This window comes from Phaenicophaeus curvirostris, chromosome 9, assembly GCF_032191515.1.
Source record: "Phaenicophaeus curvirostris isolate KB17595 chromosome 9, BPBGC_Pcur_1.0, whole genome shotgun sequence".
NCBI lineage: Eukaryota > Metazoa > Chordata > Aves > Cuculiformes > Cuculidae > Phaenicophaeus > Phaenicophaeus curvirostris.
Window position 1 is genome coordinate 36,683,329 of NC_091400.1, and position 19,681 is coordinate 36,703,009.

General features: G+C 39.7%; 1 protein-coding gene across 3 annotated transcripts in view; it reads left to right on the plus strand.

The window, feature by feature from the left end:
• The first annotated feature begins 11,542 nt into the window (after nt 1-11,542).
• Nucleotides 11,543-19,681, plus strand: part of PCDH15 (protocadherin related 15) — a 599,860-nt gene continuing 591,721 nt past the window's right edge. For all 3 annotated transcript variants that reach the window (XM_069863953.1, XM_069863958.1, XM_069863956.1), the window contains exon 1: nt 11,543-11,620. The gene's annotated coding sequence lies outside the window, so the exon portion shown is untranslated. The remainder of the gene's footprint in view (nt 11,621-19,681) is intronic.

Sequence of the window (19,681 nt, forward strand, 5' to 3'; positions counted from 1 at the left end):
GATGATGGGAGGTGGTGTGGCCAGGTGAGACAGCTCCCAGGTGCTGCCGGGGGGTGTTGTGTTGCACAGAGCAGCGGGTTTTGTGGAAGCAGACAGGCAGGAGGGCTGCCCTGGTGCTGCCAGCACTGGTGGAGAACATCTCCCCTATTACTTTTTGTGTGTGTCGGCACTGGTGTAATTTGCCCAGATGTGCCGTGCCAAACGCGCAGCGGTTTTCAACGATGTCTATAACTCTGTTCCAACATAAGGCACTCAGACTGCAGAGGCCATCAGGCGGCTGCCCTTCCAGCCGGCTGTGCCAGATAGTCCTGCTGCACATCAATCAAGATGGTCCTAAATGGAGTAGGTAATTTTGTTCCTGGGCTTCCTACGGTGCAGCTTGTTCTGAATGCGCTGCTTCAAACTACTAACGGCTCTTTTATACACATTTATACTTCTGCTAGCAAGTTTCTTTTTGCTTAGCTGAGTTTATGTTTGCCCTTCGCACAGCTGGTGTGTCTAGAGAGTGACAATAGATTCTCTTGGCTTTCACTGAGCCAGATTTAAGAAGTTAAGCCCATCTTGCCTTACTTTGTTAAACAGCCCCTAGTTATTTTTCCCTCACTGATTTTGCATACTTCACCTCCTGCACGCTCAAAAAAGATTAATTTAAAATACACAGGCAGAACAAAAGGTCATATTGAAGAGAAGATCTCATGCGTTGCTCCTCACGATCTCAGCAGTGTTCTACCTCTACCTGAAAGCGAGTAAAACGGACTTTGCACAAAGTAGGATAGAAGCTCATGATTTAAAAAAAAACATTTAAATTGCAAAATCACTTATGCATTTGGCATGTCTTGCTGTATGTGTTTAAAGTAACAATAAGTTCAAGGAACTTAACACATGATTTAAATTTTCTATGATAAATTTGGAGTGCTATATTTAACTGTTGTGCAAGATGCAGAAAGAGCTGACACTGTTACCTGCTCAGGTTTTAATTTATCAGTCACTTAGTTTGATCATATAGACTGATTTTTCTTTTTTGCCAATTATTGGTAAATTTGCATTAATTTTTCTGTGAACTGCATTGTTTAACCAGAAGCCCCGGTTAATCTTGGGCTCTACGCCCATGTGGTCATTCAGAAGTATTTACCTGTTCTCACCTGGTCTGATTCTTTGCCTCTCCACTGGTTAAGAAGGGATTTAAGGAATCCAAAGTGAGAGCGCTCGGTCTGCAATACAAGAGACACTTTCTGATTTGATGTTTGAAGTTACTGCAAAATACGTTAGATTGAGCCTCTGCTGACTTAAGTCAAAGGTACCTTGTTCCATTGTTAGGATGTTTGCGTGGTTTTGCACTGCCTGTCGGTAGCTGAGAACAGAGAGCTCTGTAGCGCTAAGGAGACGTTTCTAGGCTAGCTGATCTGTTTGTGAAACTCAGAAACAGGAAATAACAGCCAACAGTAGCATTTTCAGTACACCCTAATAATCTATGTTTTTAATCAGATACTTGGAATGCGTCAAGACAAGACACAATTCTATAAACTTTTGAAGTCATAAAGTTTTCTACTTCCCTCACACAATAAGCATTCAAATGTACATCAAGTATATTTACTTCTGACGCTTTGGAGGCTTTCGCAGATCATATTCGTCAGTCCACAGCCTGTCACCACCTGCTGTTCAGAGAGCAAGTACTCACAAGCTTAGTTCAGCAGCTTGTTCTTGGCCTTGCATGCAGACACGACTCTGACGTTTTCAGGAACTTTAATGTTTTTTCTGCATGTCCTAGATTGGAATTTAGAGTACTGCCAGGCTCTCTTCAAACAGAGGAGGGCCATGAAGATGATCGGAGGACTGGAGCACCTCTGCTATGAGGACAGGCTGAGAGAGTTGGGGTTTTTCAGCCTGGAGAAGAGAAAGCTCCAAGGAGACCTTATAGTGACCTTTCAGTAACTGAAGGGGGTCTATAAGAAAGCTGGGGAGGGGCTGTTTACAAAGGCATGGGGTAATAGGACAAGGCGGAATGGCCTGAAATTGGAGAGGGATAGATTTAGAGTAGATATTAGGAGGAAATTCTTCATAATGAGGGTGGGGAGACCCTGGCCCAGGTTGCCCAGGGAAGCTGTGGCTGCCCCATCCCTGGAGGTGTTCAAGGCCAGGTTGGATGGGCCTTGGGCAGCCTGATCAGTGGGAGGTGTCCCTGCCCATGGCAGGGGATTGGAACTGGATGATCTTTAAGGTCCCTTCCAACCCAAACTATTCTATGAAACACGCTTTGAGCTGGTGTTCTGGTGTATATTGCGATACATTTAATTGGTGTGCGTATATATGCTGGTGTGTGTGTATGTGTATGTATATATGAATAAGGGTAAGTATTTTTGTGAAATGCAGTAAATCTCCATGAAATAACCAACTCACAAGATAGCGAGTATCACTTGTGTGATGTCTGATCGTACAAATGTGCAGTGCTCTTATGCTGAATAGTTTTATAAGCATTTGGTGCAGCATCTGAAAATGAGGGATATTATATCCCCAGCCATCCCCCCATGCCTGTGATATAAATCACATGTTGTACCCCAGAATATGTTCTATGGCAGAAGAGTAGAACCTTCAACAGTTGCAATGGGTTCCTTAATAGTCTGTTACTGTAAAGATAACACACTGTTTTCCCACAGGCTCTGTATGTCACTCAGTAGTACACGGTGTTCTGAAGCAGGGACCCAATTCGGGTCGTGCAGATCCACGTGACTGCTGCTCGTTATAGCTAGAAATTGCACAATGCATTGTGCATTGAGGAAAAATTAGGAAAGCACGTCTGTCAAAGCTCCTGAACCCCAGATTAGTAAAAGGGATTGTCGCCCTCCTCCTGTGCCGCAGCCGCAGTTGCTGAAGGTGGGCTGCTGGCCCAGCCCAGGCTCCTTGGTTATTTCTGCTTCCATAGTTCTGGAGTTGTAGAGACTCTGAAGTGTGAGGGAATTCAGCGTGCTGTGGAGTTAGTTCCTTGGAAAAATGGGACTCTTCTAATTGATTGCCAACACCAGTAAAATCCCTGTTGCTCTTTCTGCGCTTTCTTTTTACTGTCCTCGTCGCGCTGCCTCTGCGCCGCAGGGAGAGCAGCTCCTCGTGTGCAGGGAGGATCCATTGACGTTTGCGGCTCAGGCTGTGCGCGCTTTTCTGGTGGCGAGTGTTACAGAAATGCTTGGGAGGGTCTGATTCAGCAGCACAGTTTCTTGGTGTTGATCAGTGAACAAAATCTAGAATCATACGCTGAGGGACAAAATGCATTGGCTTGATGAGTTAGCCTGGGTCTGTCCAACCGGTGAAGTTTTTGAGGAAGAGATCCTGTGGAAAATGTCTCATGCAGTCATGCACTAAAGCACAGGGAACAGACCCAAAGAGGCCAAGAGGAGCCTCAACATCCTTCTTGTGGTGAGGGCCCAGAACTGAACACAGGACTTGAGGAGCGGTCTCACCAGTGCCGAGTCCAGAGGGAGAAGATGCTATCCCTGGATAACATCCTGTTTGTAAAAGGAGTAGAAAGAGGATCCCAATCCAGGCCTCTGTGGGAGCGGGAAGCAGTATGGGAAGGCGAGGCCCGTAGGAGCAGTGGTGTGAAACCTTCACAGTGTTCCTGTTGGAGTTATCCCCAGAACTGCATGTGACTGCGTAACCAGGATTGTCCACAGCATGAATGGGTGACATTTCCCCCGACATGGTCCCCGTTTCTCACCTGGGACCTGCCAGGAGCACCTTTTCATGGAAGATGACTCCGCAGTATATTTAAGTCCTGATGTTTGTTATTGGAGGATGACTTCTGCACCTTGTGGTTTTGTCGCTGCGTTAGAGTGCCTGTGTCATCTTGTTTCCTTGTTATCCCTGTAAGCCCTTGCTCCCTTCACACTGTTCTAATTACACCTTTTTGTCTCCTCTCTGTATCAGCGTAAAAGCAGACCGTGAGGCTGTCTCTGCGTCCTGAAATCGAGCGTTGCCTCCTGGTCCCTCCTCGTGCCTTCCTTGCTTGACTTTTCCATATAATTTCTCATTTTAGGGTGGCCTGGAAGATTTTGTGGTCTGGTGATCTGTTGAAAGAACAGACTTGTGAAAAATTGGAAAGGATTTTTTAGACCTACAGCTGTTCTGAACTTAGACGGACTATTAATGGAAATGTAAAGTGACAAGATAGCTGCTGTATTTTCCAAGCTTTCTGGGCATAGTTTCAAAAGCTGGTTTCCAGTTACATGTATGTCAATAGCCTAAGCTAATTTATTCCATATACTAAATTTCTATTGGCCTCCCTGGTTTTGCCCATCTGATACAAATGAAACTGAAGGTAAACGTTTCTTTTTTTTAGCATCTACTTTTATTGTTTCTGTCTCCCTTGCTGGAATGAGCTCTGATAATATTTTTAACTGCACTGCTGATGACAAAGCGTAGTCTGCTCTTACCTCTGCAGTTCCTGTAAATATTCTCAAATCAGTAGTCTTTGTTGTTATTTTACTACCATTTAATAACTCCTTATTTCCATAAATTCTCTGCTTTTGGTGCCCTGCTGATGCCGACTGCTGAGAGATCCACAAATGCCCTGGTGTGCACAGACATTTCATGAGGAGTCCTCTCCTCTTGACCTCGCCTAGTTGAATGATTTTTAGCAATAGAAAATGCAATGCAGTCCTCCAAGAAGCACTCTGTTGTTTTCTGTGATAATGCAGCTGCACTAAAATACATCTTGCGTACAGATTATTTTGCATTTGTTCAGTCGTAGTGCCAAGCAAAAAGAAGCGTTAGCAGTCATCAGAGCTTCAGCCTTGAACTGCATTATGCTGCATTTCGTTTTCATTGGGGGTTTCTTCAGCTGCTGGTTCATGAACGTTGCTGCTGCAGGAGCAGCTGTGATGCCCAAGCTAAAGAAAGGGTGGAGAAAAGCCTGGTGGCCACCATCCCATCTCTAAAAATAAGAGGCGGGAAATGAATTCAGCCCTGGAGTCTTGCTTGCCTCTTTCCTCTTGTTCAGAAGGGTGAAGGGGCTGGAGAACAGGCCTTATGAGGAGCGGCTGAGAGAGCTGGGGGTGTTTAGCCTGGGGAAGAGGAGGCTGAGGGGAGACCTCATTGCTCTCTCCAACTCCCTGAGAGGAGGTTGTGGAGAGGAGTGAGCTGGCCAGGACAAGGGGGAACATCCTCAAGCTCCACCAGGGGAGGTTCAGGCTGAACATTAGGAAAAAAATTTTCACAGTAAAGGGTGATTGGTCCCTGGCAGAGGCTGCCCAGGGAGGGGGTTGAGTCCCCTTCCCTGGAGGGGTTTGTAAGACGCAGGTGGAGGAGGTGCTGAGGGACGTGGTTTACTGGCAGATAGGAATGGTTGGACTCGATGATCCAGTGGATCTTTTCCAACCTAGTGATTCTGTTATTCTATGTTAGCCTCCTCCTTTCAGCACATTTGTGTTTTGTTGTTTTTTTTTTTTTAATATTTATGTTGAAAACTTAGGACGATTTGCATGCACCTGTTAAAAAGTCAGGTACTAAATTCTGTCTACATTATGCTGCAAAATTAATTCCAGAGAACAATCCCTAATGATAGGGGAATACTTCTTGATCAGATAGTTTCAGGCACAGAGGAAAACCCCTTTACTTAGCTTGGAGAAGATAAGCTGCTGTGTCTGAGTCATTGCAAGGTACTTAGGTTAACTACTTGTCTTTGGCTGCAGGTGCCACGAATGCTCAGAAAAATCTCTTCTGGAAAATTTTCAGGATGCATTTTCCTTAAAAAATAATAAGAAAAAGAATAAAGCATTTAATTAATTCAAATATTTAAGTTTGGTAGTTTGGTGCACCTGCCCCAATGTTAGTAGGTGTCTTAATTCATCTTTGAATATCACAATTGCCTCTTTCAGCAGTGATGGCTAAGCTGAGTCCTATCTGTTTGTTCTGAAAAGAATTGTTGTAGTTACTATTTGGTTTCTACCAATGTGGCATGCTGATTTTGGAGGTAGTGTTTGCCATAGAGATCAGCCTGTTAGCTTTTTTAGTTCAGTGTACTTTCCCCAGCAATCTTGTTTAAACAAAAACTTTATCACTACATCAATGACATTCTTCAATCCTTTCAATCTCATAAGATTGAGATTCTTTGTTTTAACAATTCAAACAAATAGTGCTTTTTTTGGTTAAGTTTTCTTTTAAAAACAATAGAAGAGTAGGTAGAAATGCTCATCAATTTAAAGCTTTCTGTCAAGTTTTATACACACTGTTCAAAACATAAATCACTCAGAAATGTATCATTCAGAAATCATTACCGCTTTAAGGAATATATATCCTTTATACGGGCTAGACATGAAAAGCCCTGCAGGAAAGAAGATGCCTTTGGAAAGATTTGATTAGATAAGATACATGGGCTTGTAGTACAATATGTTTTCCAGAATCAGTATGTGTAACAGTGAGTTTTACAAATACCTTCAGCCAACCTTTTGACAGACTTGATCTTTAACACTTTTAAGGTAGTCTGATAACACAGACATGCTGCTAGACCTATTTTTCATTTGCCATTTTTTGTTTGTACAGTAAAGGAGAGTGATAGCCGTACTTATTTTTTATGACCATTATGTATATTATGGTTTACTTTTTGATTGTATTGTGTCTGAATATAGAGACATAAATAGAGGCTGGTAAGAAAAGCCAAGAAGAAAGATGGTAGTAACCTGCTTTAAGACACTGCTGGATCCAGTACTTAAATGGATCATAGAGGAGCTTTGAGACATTCCTTTCCTGGAATACAACACCAACCACCTGCTTTTCTGCCAATGACAGCATACACAAGGTTCAAGGGGGGTTTTATCCATCTGACCTGTGAATGGGTCTGCCTCCTAGAGTGTTTTGGGTAGAGATCTCCTGAAGTGCCCCGTTGCTCTCCAGTACTGAGGTAATTCGCAGGCTTTCCAGGTGGGCATTGTTCTTTCTGACAAAGTCTTGTTCTGATGGTGAACTCCATTGATTATACGGACAGATAATACTAAGAAAGAGAGCACAGGAGTTCAGCCCCGTCCCCTTACTATATCCTGCATATATTACTGCTGTAGTGAGGTACAAATGTGATTAGAAGAAACACAGGGCTTCAGGGAAGGAAGTCTTGCTTGGTGTGAGATAAAGTTGGTGTATAAAGCTCTGCTGTGCTCTCTTTGCAAACTCAGTCTGATATGTTTATTGGCTACGCAGCATTCCTAAGCGTTCCTGCTCGGGTACCAGTATCTGCAGTGACAGCGGTGGGAGCTGCCAGTACTTACTGTGCCAGCTTGAGACCTAGCGGAGGGCTAACTATAATGTAGATCTGCTAGCTGTTTGTCTAATACTGTACTGCCTAATGTAGTAACCCTCCTCCAGGTGATTTTTGATGTGCTAGGAACAGCAGAATTAATCCTTGCCTGAGCAGGACAAGTGGGAACTGGAACAATTTCCTCAGGTGATTTCAGTATGCTCTTGGAAATTGCCTTAGCTCCCAACTGTTTCAGGCTTAGGGTACTGGAAATAATTTATAAAGCCATCATGCAGCAGTGAGATCCATCATATAATCTTTATAACAGGTGCTAATTCTCCAGTTGGCAGTGTGGCAAGTGGAAGCATCAGCATCCTGGGGTCATCTTGGCATCCTCAGGGTTGACAGGTCCTGTTTTCAGCATAGTGTAATTACTTTTGGGAGTTGAGTTACTTAGTGTTCTGTATTTCACACACAGTGAAGGGATGGATTTTATTTACTGCCTCAAGAGCTGGTTATTTCATGTCTGGATAGGTATATTCATGGAGTTTTGAGAAACATTTATTCAGTCACTGCCCCTGCTTTGCCAAGATTTGCTTCTTCAGTCCAAGCAATAGATTATCCTTCTTGATGAGGGAAAGCCATATAAACTGTCCTTAAAGGATGTAAAAGATTTTTTAATTTTTTTTTCTTCTTCTAATCTAATGTGCAGCTAATCTTTTTTTCATTGCAAGATGTCACACTTCTTTATCTCCTCTTACAATCTCAGGCTATCCTGAATAACATATTCTTCCCAAATCTACGAACAATAGGGGAAAGGAGTCTGTTCGGTTTTAGTAGTGTCATCTTTCATTGATTTGTAAAACATTTGTGTGTCATGTCAGTTTAAGTAGACGCTTCAAAGAAGTGAAAAGAAGGTCTATACTAATCTCTGTAAAGTGACATGAATCTAGGGAAAGTGATGTTTTTAATTCCCATACTATTTTATTTCCTGCAAGGCTTAAATATTCTTATTTGTAGCTGCAAATAAATATATTATTCTGTAGAACATAGTTGAAATAGAACAGCTTGTACTTCAATCTCATCAGGAAAAAAGATAAGGTATTTATGGCCTGCAATTAATTTAATGATTAGTTTATTTTTAAAAACTGACTTTTATGAGTCTATGAGGATAAACAATGGTAATAGTGAAAGGAAAGAAAGATCATCCTGAGGTCCCTGTCCTACCTGCTCTGTAAGTTTTTAGAATGTTTTAGGAGAAAATGTTAATTTTATTGCAGCTAAAATTAACTACAACTGAAAATTTTGCCAAACTTCTGTGGATCTTGTTTGCCTTAGTTTAATAAGGAAATTTACTTCTAGTTTGAAACTGGTCTTCACTTTCCACTTTTTGGCAATGTGTATAATGAAACGGAGGCATCTATGCTGCAGTTGATTAAAACTGAGTAAGCATTTGTTAATGTAGTACTGGGGGCAGGGTTCTCACCATGGAAGAAACACCTTTCTTAAAACATTTGAAGGAGAAGCCATTTATAGAGTTTATTTTTGTTGAATTCTGTTACATATATTCAGTAGAATGGAGGACTTCTACCTTATATTTGTTTTAGAAAACAGTAGTGCGATTGTGGGGTTTTTTTAACTTTTCAAAACACAACTATGTCTGTAGCAAACAACTGAGAGTTGAAGGTCAGAGTGTCAATTCTGCTGGAGTAGTTATGACATATTTTTAAAAGCTGAATCTTTAGACTCGTAATAGGCAAAAATGGAGTAAGTGGATCTAAGTGAAGGTACTGGTTTAACTTTTAGGTCACCCTGTGTGAGGTCAGATGTGGGATTCAATGATCCTCATGGTTCCCATGCAAGCCTGTAGCCATTCAGAAAAAAAAAAAGCTAGCTTTTGATTCACTTCAGCTGGTTTTTAACCCTTTAAATCCTAGTACATTGAAAATAAAATATCTCGGGGACTGAGAATGCCTCATCTCGAAGAGAGTGATATTATGGAAGTTTAACTGTTACTTAAATCTGATTATTTTGTTTTGATTGTCACCTCTGGGCAACCCAGAACTGCATAAATTATTTGATATTAAAGGGGAGGACTACACCTGTTTTGTACAAACTTGAGGATTTCACTGAGTGTTGGAAGAAACAACCGAGGTGTTGTTTGGTTTTACCAGCAAGGTGGGATGAGCTGTGGAGAGGGCGATACTTACTCTTATTAGTGCATCCCTGTTCATTTTGGTTTTTGCACTGCTCATAGTGTTGCACTCAGTAGAATTCCAGTAACAACGTTAGCCAGAGAAAGGGTGTTGATGGATTTATTTCTTTTTCCTCTAGTGTAACATACGGTGTGATTAGAGATGATACCATAGGTGGAAAAACATGATTTTAAAATGTAAAGAAGCAAAGGCTGCAATTCAGAGTTCCTACTGTATGAGGAAAATGTGCAAACCCAGCACTCTGCTACAGAACAATTTCTCCCATAAAGTGATCACTCAAAGCTTGTACTTTTATATATATGTTCTGTTAAGACTGAGTGATGTATAATAATTCAGCTCTTCATTGTTTCTGCTGTTGGGTTTTATTGCAAGACAAGAAGTAGTCCAAGATGAAACAATTTATCTTTCAATTAACTTCTGTTATTATTCTTCTATTTTTTTGTTACATGAGGGGAGCAGAATACTGATTTTAGTAATAGACGTGAGCATCTCTCAGTGTAAAGTTTAGAAAGCTTTGTTTTGCCACTACTATCCATAGCAGAGTAAGAAAGAAATGGCATAATGCTGCAAGAGTTGTACTGATTCTAGACTTGCTATCTATTCCACATTTGTTTAAAACTTATGTTTGTATCAGAAATTAATATGATGGCATTAAATTAGATATGATTAGGTTATGGTGCCTATTAAAAATTAAAAAATAACTTCAGGCATAGTAAGCAACTTCATTATATTAATGTAAAATATTTCACTGCCATTAAAAATTAAAGTGCATTCCAAATGTTATTTGAACTCCTAGAAAAAAATTCAAGTCCTGATTTTTTTTAGAGTTACTTTTTCATTTTGAAATGAAATGTTACCTACACAGATAAGTATTTTGAGAGCATTTGGCTAATCTTGGAGAAAATACTGTATAAAAAATATTACCAAGCTTGAATTGAAATAGCAGAGTTTGTATTACCTTTTTTCTCTTCCCTCTTCACTTCTTAATATGAAGTTCTTTCATTAATTGCCGGAAGCAACTACAAAGCACTGATGCACAGCTCCTACTAATTTTGTTTTCCTCAGATACTGTATCATTGGTTTTGCTTGAAAAAAAAAAAACCTACTTGCTAGAAATAGCCGAGATGCACAGATTAGAGTGATTGTCATGGGAACGCTGTGCAATTCTTTGAAAGTTTATCATAATCTTGCTGTACTTCAGTTTCCTCATGTGAACACAAAGCATGTTTGATGTTTATGCAGTAGCCAAACAGACCCTGCTTCTCCTTTCTTAGCCAGGTGCTGCTAAGAGAGGCCTCTCTCTAACTGCAGCCACTGTACTTCAGGACACAAGAGTGCAAGCTCACCTTCATGTTCCTGCCCTGTTACACTGCTGTTTTTTCTTTGGAATTGCAGTCCAAGAAAAGATAAATTATTGTGGTTGTGCATGAATAAATAGAAGTTCTTTAGCCCTGGAAACCCTCTTGTCATTAAGTTCCCAGTTTCAAAATTTTATAAGATTTAGTTGCGTATCTGCTTATTCTTTGTGTACTTTGCTTAATTCAAACTGTCCTGGTTGCTACAATATTAAATATTGTCTATGTCCTCATGAATGCATAAAATAATGGACAAAATAGAATTATGACATTGATGCATGGATGTATTTTTGAAATCGTACACAAGCACAAGTAACCATCAATCTGTCCCTACAACAGTTTTTAGATTTATTGAGCCTACTTACTGAAAATGTTCAATGTACTCATGTTACCATTAAAAAAAAGTGTATTTAAATTACTGTTTGAACTTACATAGCTGTGCCTGTTTTGTTAGTGTTGTGGTCAAATGACTTAAGGAAATACACATTTTTGAGTATATTCCCTCTGTTGCTGATGACAAGGCTGTTACTTTTAGGGTAGGTGGTAGAATACATTCAAAAGCATTACTTATAAATCAATGCAATTCTTCCTCTAGAAAGCTTTGATTTATGAACATGAAATTAACTTTTCCAAACTTGCTGTAATTTGTCTCAAATAAGGGAATTTTCAAAAAAAGGAAAATGAAATTTATTCATGCTGTGCACTCGAGGTAAAATTTTAATGAGGTATTAATCAATAACAATGTCTTCTAGGATGCTGGGGACATAATTCAACGGACACATTTGGAGCAGTTGTCATTCTCCTGGCTGACAAAGGGACCAGAACAAAAGGTAAGACAAACTTGTTCTTTTAACAAGAAAGTGTATTTTAAATTCTATCAAGTTTTTTTGGTTTTTTTTTTCCCTCCTCTAGCTTAATAATACAAAGATGCATGTTAGGAGTTTAAGTTTAAGTATTGAACAGATAGATAAACTGTGCAACTGGTATTGTATAACATTTAAGAAATTTAGTGTAATAGTCTATTAAAATAGGTATCTCCAGAGATATAAGAAATATGTTGTTTCTTCTCTTGTGCATGTGCAAAAAATAGTTCTGAGATCTGAGATAGATTTATTATTCTTCATTGATTGCCTCATTCTGTTGGAGGACATTTCTGGCAGTAAAGTAGCAGACCTGTCACATCTATCATGGTGTGTCGGAAATCTGTCAGGTCTATGGCTCTTTCTGAACTTTAGCGTTTCTGAAAAATGTAGCTGAGCACTGCAGACAGAAGTTTGACATTTCCAAGATGAAAATCAATCTTCTTTTATGTGGTGTTTCTCAAACAAGACTTGCGCTTTGATTGCACAATTAGTGGTTTCACATGTTTGGGGGTACAACACAGGCACAGAATAATTTGGGTAACAGATTTGACAGATGTCCCATAATGAATATAAATTGAAGAAACAATGATAGAAGAGGTCCTCGAGGCAGATGGCAAATCAAACATTGATCTGCCGTTGTCACAAATATGAACCTACAGGTATGAGCTTGTATTTCTTTTTAAAGTTGGGTACTAGCCAGGTAAACACAGTCTGTTGCGAACTTGGATACCATATTTAGAGGGAAAGAAAAGAAGTGAATCAGAGCTCTTAAAACCAGTTGCTGAAAGTGTGATAAGCAATGATATGTCCTAAATGTAGAGGAGAGGACACCAGATGAAGCACTGTAGTAATAGACGGATATTGAACCGTCACGTCAACACAGGTCCTTGCCCCACTGGCCAGCATCTGTGCTTTTACTTGTGCAGTAGGGTATTACTAGAGCCAAGCCACAACTAGGGCAGTTGTATGCTAGTAGCGTTATCTATGACAGCAGAATTCTAAGGAGAAGGCCAGCAAGGAGCCATAAACAGCCAGACAAGCTCAAATATTAGTAGTAAGATTCTCAGAGACTGATGGTAAAATATTTTGATTTTGGTTTGCTGCCCAGAGAAGATGCTTAGAAATAATGAACAAAGCCACGGTCTTGTTTTATTGTTAGTTGTGTTCAGGGAAACAGTTACCAGAAAAAGAAATTACTAAGAAAATGTTTTGATACTTCATTTTTCCCTTCCAATAGAAAGAAGCAGGGAAATCCCCAAGTTGTACCCATTTTTATTCTAGAGTGTAACTGGGCTGAAAAATTTCCTCCATATGTATAAGTTGATGTTGATGTTTTCAGTACTCTTCTGATAGAACTGTACCTTTGGACAGACACAGAGTGCAATGAATATAATATAAGGATGATCAAGTAGCATTAAGAAAAAGAATGATACAGAAAGTAAAAGAAAGTAACAGTCAGAGGCGGAATTCAGATTTACTGTAATTATAATTACAGGCAGGATTGGAATGATTATTCTCCATTTGTAATATATATAAAAATGAAAGTCTACATTATGTATCACTGAAATGTGATGCAGTAGTCTACATTTTTAAAGATTTTTTTTAATCCATCCCAAGTAAAGGCATTTCTTTCATGTCAAATGCCATAACCATTATGTAGACCTGTTGCCATATAGCTGTACAGATTTCTACATTGAGAAACATGGTTTTACCTGCCTGCACAGCTCACAAAGCTAGAGAGATTATTTTTAAATAGTCAGAAAAATCAGCTGAGCATAATTGATCATTCTAAAAATGTATACCTCTTGTTATGTGTTACATTGAGGGAATACAAAATATAATAAAGGTGTTCTTGGTTTGTTTTTCAAAAACCATAGAAAGTCTTTTTGGTGCCTTTTGTTGTATGTTATCTGGCATTATTTTTATAACGGTACCTATTTAAGTCGGGAGTTTTCAGCCTGGTATTTTTTCAGTATTGTCACTAGTGTACGCGCTAATTGTACATTTGTACACACAATTGTGCTTATGTGATCATGTGTTAGCCACAAAATACTGACTCCATTTTTTTAAGGAGTTTAGCAGTGCGTGAGATGCATAATTAGACAAGGAATGTGTTTGTGCCTTTAAGTTTATAACAATTGCTTGGTTTGGGACTGCAGTAAAACTCCCTAGAGCACACAAATAAGATGACACATAAGTTGGACTGATAATTTGTTGTTCCTATAATTGCTAATAATAATAAGCAGGAGAAAGGGATGTAAGCTATTTCCCAGTTAAAAACATTGAGAGAAAAAAACCCCTCCATTCTATTCCAGAGCAGACGCTGTTAATACAGATTGCCTTCTGCCATTAAACCTCGCCACTGGGATGTTTTAAACAAGTGTTTGTTTCTAGAAGCAAAAGAATTAAAAGCCACCTTGGTTTTAAAAGCATGTTTTCTAAGCCTTAATAAAATGACACTTTGTCTTAATTTTGTGTCTCCAGTCATGCAGGAAATTAGAGGACCAGCTTTTTCCCATAGAACTTTGGGTTTTTAAGCTTTCAGCTCAATTTGGCAGACTATATTGCTCAAATTAGCTTTAAAATTAATTATTTGTTTCTAAAGTACAACTGATATCAACTTGTATACAAATACTTAGGATCTGAATGTTTCTCATTTGCATATGTGATTATATCATGGTTGTTCTTGTCAAGATCCAGATTTGCTCAGAAACTTAGTATTTATGTGAGCACTGACAGTAGCAAGTCTGGATGAAGATGATACCATTAAAATGTCTGATTTCCTTATGGTTGTCTAATTGTTTTGAGCTGGTATTTTTAAAGCAAGGGGTATGTACTGGTAGCATGACAGAGGTTTTGATGGGATTACATGTTCGGATGAAATTTTCTCCTCTGCAGAGTCTCAAGCTCCACCAGGGGAGATTTAGGCTGGACATTAGGAAAAAATTCTTCACAGAAAGGGTCATTGGTCCCTGGCAGAGGCTGCCCAGGGAGGTGGTTGAGTCCCCTTCCCTGGAGGTGTTTAAGGCACGGGTGGACGAGGTGCTGAGGGGCATGGTTTAGTGTTTGATAGGAATGGTTGGACTCGGTGATCTGGTGGGTCTCTTCCAACCTGGTTATTCTATGATTCTATGATTCACCTGCTGGTCCACCCAGGGTAAAGCTGGGAGGAGGAGTCACTTTCAGTGCACAAACTGGCTTTGAAATAAGGCATGAAATGATCCATCAGAGTGGAGAGATGGTTGCTGTCTGTCACACCCACAGACCCATGCTTTGAGCCAAAATACTGCCTGTGGAAATCACATAGTTCGGCAGGTGTTGAAGTAATTTTACAGCTCAGGCCTTCATGTGTTGCAAAAGAACATCAGGATGATTAATATTATATATACTGTGTCTCGTGTGATGTTTCAACTTTCCCTGATACTGAAGAAGGTGAACACGGGTGCTTTGGTTGCCTCCGTGCATAATGCAGTTGAGTCAACCAGAGCTTTGAATGGATCTGCCTAGGCCTTCTCTTCAAAGCGAGTTTCTCAAAGATGACTTGAAATGCTTTTAAATACTAAATAAAGCCAGGTTTTGATAGAATAAGAACTCAGATGCTTAGTTTTTACATGCCAAGTGATGGAAAAGAAATATGGAGGGTTTCTAAATATCTTATACTGTCTTTGACCTTCGTAATAAGTCCCTGATTTCAGCCAACCGGTAACTGGCTGAGATACAGCAAACATTGTTCAGGCCTTGCTGACTGCTGGGAGGTTTTGTTCCTTGTCTGTCTGTGCCTGCTGCCTTCAGCACTCTCCTGTTCTCCCTGTGGTACAGGTTCTCTGCTTCTTGTGCCGTAACTCTACTGCCTGCGTAGCCTGTGCCAGGGAGCTTGCCCACCCCTGTACCTCTGTTTCCCTTGGCCTTTGTAAAGGAACGTAGCACAAGGATTAGCAAGAAAACCAAACCCCCCAAAACCAGGGACTGCCTCTCACAGTTGAAAAAAGGAGTAAAGAATAAGCAGGGCTGGAGGCATCAGACTGTTTATCTGCTGCATCTTTAAAGAGCAAGCAGTATGACTGCAGGATTGGTATTCAGGTATCCTCCTCCCTTTTCTATTGACCTACAGTTCCTCCTCATACCCTAATGTAAACACCTTACTTCTAGTTCTATAAAAATCTCTTGATGCGACTAAAATCCATTTCAGTGTTGCTCTACGTTGGTGCCTGAAGACCTATTGCTGTTACGAGCAGTATTTGGTCCTAAGCAAAGTCCATCTGACTTCAGTTCTTGCCATTAGTAGGTGCTGGTCTGTAAGAATACATTAAAGGACAACTGCATTTTAGAAATAATGGCATTTTTTTCTGTCTCTTTTTACTTGTATTTGCATTCTGCACCAAACCAATGAAACATTTGTAGAGTCGCAGGGCTGCTCTGCAGGTCGCAGCAGCAGCCAGTGCCATAAAACCTCTGCTGAAGTTGCTGCGTCACAATTAGTCAGTTCAAAAGTGGCTATCATTAAGATAATGTATTTAACATGTAGATAAAAAAAAATGTGTAAACCTGTTTCACATCTTCAAAACTAAAATAATGATGTTGAAAATTGATTTCGGCTTTTGCATTAATAAATTAATTGGAATATTTTGAATGCAGTTCATCTTATTTTCTGCTGAAATTTCTTTTGAACATTATGAGTTAATTGAGAGATATTTGCATGATGGCTTCTGGCAACTGGCTTCTTGGTTAGAGTAGCATTTACCTTGAAGGTAAGCTTTCTACTCGAGTTGTTTTTCTCTGATAAAATAAGCCTTCTGCTTGAATGCCGTCAGTGTGCATTCTCTTTTCTGCTTTCTCTCTCACGTTTGTGAAGCAAAGGGTGTATGTTACAAATCATACCTATGAAAGTTTACTCTGAAATGATGCCTCCTCCCAGATGTGCCTTTAATCACTTTTTAAGACCTAACCACTTGCATCTTTAGTAAAATGGTATTGATTACTCGTATTCATGTATTTACTTTGTTAATGAAACAATCAATTTGCTTCATGTTTCTGCAAAGCATACAGTAACAAACTGAAATCCATGATCCGTGCTATTTGCATCATTATACCAGCTCTTTGAAAACATGGGCTTAAGGAGCAGAGGTGTTCTTCAATCATTATGCACTTACGCCTTCAGGGTTGCAAGTAGATGATGGTTTTGCATCCTATATTGACACAGATTTGCTGGCAGAAATCCGTAGTTTGTTGTGTGCTCAGGAATAACTCTGTTATCCTTGAAGTCCCACACGGAGGATGCCACCACGGGGATGCGGGGCCAGCAAGGACCCCTTGCTGCTCTGCTGTCTGCTGCAAACACAGCCAAGTGTTCTCCCCAGCCACTGCAAGCCCCTTGTTATCTTCGTTCTTCTGCTCAGAAGAATCGTTCTGCAACAGTACCATCTTAATTCTTCTATATTTGTGTTCAGGGAGCAGTCTTGTAGCCGCTTACCTTTGCAAAGTGAAATGTGACAGCTGGGGAGGAAGACAGCGTGTTCCGTTTCCCTCAGCAGTGGTGCAGAGCAGAAGGAGTGGATCATCATGAATGAACATTAGGAAAAAATTTTTCACAGAAAGGGTCATTGGGCACTGGCAGAGGCTGCCCAGGGATGGGGTTGAGTCACCTTCCCTGGAGGGGTTTAAAAGACGGGTGGATGAGGTGCTCAGGGATCTGGTTTAGTGGCAGATAGGAATGGTTGGAGTCAATGATCCAAGAGATCTTTTCCAACCTGGTGCTTCTATGATATTATGATCTAAAAAGTGCTTTGTTGGAGCATTTCCATTCTAATGATAGAGAGGAATTGGCACCCTGGAGTTATTCCTGATGTTATACAGTAACAGTTATAGGTTAGCACAGTGATGGTTTTGTTCAAAATATTCTCCCAGCTATGTCCTATTGGGTTTTTCTGAGTTGACAGACAGACTGTATCATGAATGACACTTGATGGTACGAGCACATGGAAGGTCCGCTGCAAACTGGACTAGCCCAACATGCGAGTTGATACCCAATGACTATAGGATATACAGGAAAATAAAATATTTCCTGAGAGGAAATAGATATGTGGAAATTATGTTTGAAAGCCAGAATTTTGTGAATAAAATGTCCTAAATTCTGCAGACGAGTGTCATACCCAAGGCCAAAAACCTGACAAATCTAGTGAAAAACTTGCATGAAACCTAGCTGCTAGGGTACTCGAGCTGTTGGGTGGAACTGGTGTTTCCTCCCTGTCTTAGTATCATAAAGTTAAAAAATAATTTTGTCTTGGCTTTTCTAAAGAACAAACAAGAAATGGAACTATCACAATGCCTTTGATATGATGTGAAATTTTCTGCATCTCCTGAACTTGGGGTTTACTGATCTTCACATCCATGATATCAGAGCTGGAGAAAGGCACCTCATCCTTGACATTTGTGTTGCATTGTATGCCCTAACACAAGCTGTCTGCATTCAATTTAATTTCCTCTCGTTATTAGTGCGTGTCTCTGTGTGGAAACTGCTGGGACACAATGTCTGCAGTAGGGTAGCCAACCTTCTCTCCAGATTTCTCCAATGTAGACAAATTTCCGTACCCTAAGAAGTAAAAGCTATAAATAGCAGGCTCAATCGTAGCAGAGACTGAGTCTGTACAACTCCCAAGTGATTCTAGTCATCAGGCTGCTGGAATTACTGCTTTTCTGAGCAAGCATTTAGGATGATTTCTGATGCAATCAACTAATTGTGCCTAGAAAGCAGTGTTTTTAAAGTATGATTTCACAAGGACTCTAATTACTATGTGCTGTATTGTGAGCAAGAGGGATATTAGATATAGCGCTAAACCCACTTATTTATAAATTTATGTTATCTATCTAAAATAAGTTGGTTTTAAGAAATCTGATTGCCAATACATTCAATGGTAATGTGTGGCTTGCGCAGTTGTAACAGTTGCACGTTTTTTCATTGAGTCTGTAATTAATTTTTTCTCCAATTTTCAAATTTTTTAAGCAAATATTTTGTTATTTAAGGTTCAACTTCATTTCTATGATAACACTTTATGTGATTTTACATTTTTCAGGTTTTACTTGCACTTATTTACTTCCCTTATATCGCAAATGCAAAGCTAAGTCAAAACTCAGCATACACTATCATTCACTCGCTCTTCTCTTTAACAAAGGTGTGAAAAATGTGACAGAACAAAAAATTACTGCAGTAATAGCTTCCTTTCTTTTCAATTTCCTGCTTCTTTTGGAACTTAAATATTTTATATTTAAATGCTTATTTTCTTGGCTAGTATAATATTTGATATGCTTTTTTAATCTATATGGGCATTAGTTATTCACCCAACAGTTTTCGTGTTTACATACGCAGATTCATCAATCTGTGGTCTGTGTTTCACAAGGTGTGCTGGAACACCAGTTGTGTCTGTGAGGAACCGTGTTGAGTGCTCGTGGAGAACCGTGTTCAGCCGGGTACTAACTGCAGCAATCCTGATGTGGGAATGTTCCCTACCATGAATGCCGAAGTCTTAAACTATTTTCCAAATACGTCAGCTACTTTTTCTGTGTGGGAAAAATACCCATCTTTAATCAAACCATACATTATCTCTTGATGTAGAAAAATAACTTGATACATTATCTCTTGATGTAGAAAAATAACTTGTCAGAAGATGGGATGGAGATTGTAAGGAAGATAATTAAAAAAACCCAAACCTATTCAGCAACACTCCCCATTTGTGAAGAACAGGCTGTGGTCCAGAACCCAGTAGATCTTGACTCTAATCGTGTTGAACCTGGCAACAACCGGATTTCCAGGAAGGCACAAGAAGGCACTTCTGAATCAAGAAAACAAACAAACAAACAAAAATCAGAAAAAGGTAGTGTTATACCATATTATATTAAAAATGTGATGGCAGTGAATAAAAGACTGAGCATGTGGTGTTGTTGTATGAACATAGCAACTGAAGCAAGTATGTAGTAATGAAAATAATAAAACCAGACAAAATCGATCCTAAAAAACATGTAACTGAAATTTTG